Below are 1,678 nucleotides of genomic sequence, written 5' to 3' on the forward strand. Positions count from 1 at the left end.
TTTTCTCCAGACTTAAAAAAAAGTAAAATTCTAGGTGGCCATGAACATGAAAGATCCAATGGAAGCAGTTTCTGCAAGCTGGCACTGCATTCCTCTGGAAAAGCCACCTCCTGCTGAGAAGACAGCTCCTGCTGAGAAGATACCTCCTGCTGAAACCCTGTCTTGACATCCCTTCCCAAAGAAACCCCTTTTCAGCATGAAGCATCCAAAGTGATCATTGCCCAGCTCCCCCTAACTGATGTTAGGGTTTCCATCTTCAGGAGGTAGGAATGTGAGGAGTCATATGGGTTAATATGTAGGGGATCCCAATGCAATTTGTTGTAAAATATTTGCTTCCTTCCCCAAAACATTATCTTTAGCAAAGAACAAGTAAACAAGCTGTAGTGGAATGAGAAGGCCATGCCAAGATGGCCACTGGCAACAGAAACTGCCTGGCAACAGGGCGCGATTGGATGGCTTCAGAAACCACATGACAACAGAGCCTGACTGACAACAGGACATGATTGATGGCTTCGGAAACCACAAGACAACGGAGACTGCCTGGTAACAGGCCATGATTGGATGGCTTCAGAAACCACGTGACAGTGCAGCCTGGCTGGCAACAGGCTGTGATTGGATGGCTTTGGAAACTGCCTGGCAACAGGGTGTGATTGGTTAGGGCATAGACCCTCCCTTGACCAGCTTGGCTGCCTTTGCTATATAAGCTGCTGTAGAAACTGAAATAAACAAGTCTGCAGGCTGCTTGCCTCTGGCCTGCTTTCACCCAGCTCCCGGAGTCTGTGTGGTGACTCTGCACCTCTTGCCCCCACCATGCTCCTCCTCTCAGAACGAATCCACAGCAACAAACCACCCTCCTTCCTTCAGAATCTCCAAATTTACCATGAGAATAGCAAGGGAGCTCTTCCTGGGCTCACAGATTATTGTGAAAACAAATTACCTATCCCACCCATAGAGGTCAGACAAGATGGAGAATTGAAAATGAGGTCTTTTGATACTTTTTGTCTCCACCTGGTAACTGAATGCCAATCTGATTGTCAAGTTTTTTTCCTTTTAAGTTGTACTTAAATGCCCATTGTTACCAGTCCCTTTGAGTTTATTCCTCTCTTGGAAGCCCCCCTCCATGCCGCTCTGACTGGAGGCCTTTGACTCTAATAAATACTTTTAAATCTCAAAAAAAGAGTCATTGATGCTGAGGCTACTTCTTATCACCCTATATTAACTCTGTTTCTTTTAACCTTGTTACTTTGGCTGACATTTATGATAGGATGGGATACACAGTTATCCCAGTGATATAAGTGAGAAAAACTAAGAATAACTTTACAATTATGTTATGCTTACAAGTACCTGGGAGGAGGACAAGTTCTTGCAGCCCAGTCAGTAGCTGCATAGCATTAATCGCAAAACTGATACTGGGGGAGTTGTGGGCAAGAAATTTATTATGGATTTAGATTTAAGCTCTAACTTGGAGGCTAAGGTTTGGTACTGTGGTTAGTACACCACTTAGAACAGCCCATGTCAGAAATCCTGGGTTTTAGTCCCAGTTCTGTGTCCTTAACTCTGTGTTTGTGCTAATGCACACTTTGTGAAAGAGTGGTGTTGGCTCAAGCAGGTGGGCTCTGACACCCCTGGGAAAGATCAGAGTTGTATTTCCAGCTCCCAGCTTCAGCTTGACCCAGCC

Source organism: Lepus europaeus, chromosome 11 (genome assembly GCF_033115175.1).
Source record: "Lepus europaeus isolate LE1 chromosome 11, mLepTim1.pri, whole genome shotgun sequence".
NCBI lineage: Eukaryota > Metazoa > Chordata > Mammalia > Lagomorpha > Leporidae > Lepus > Lepus europaeus.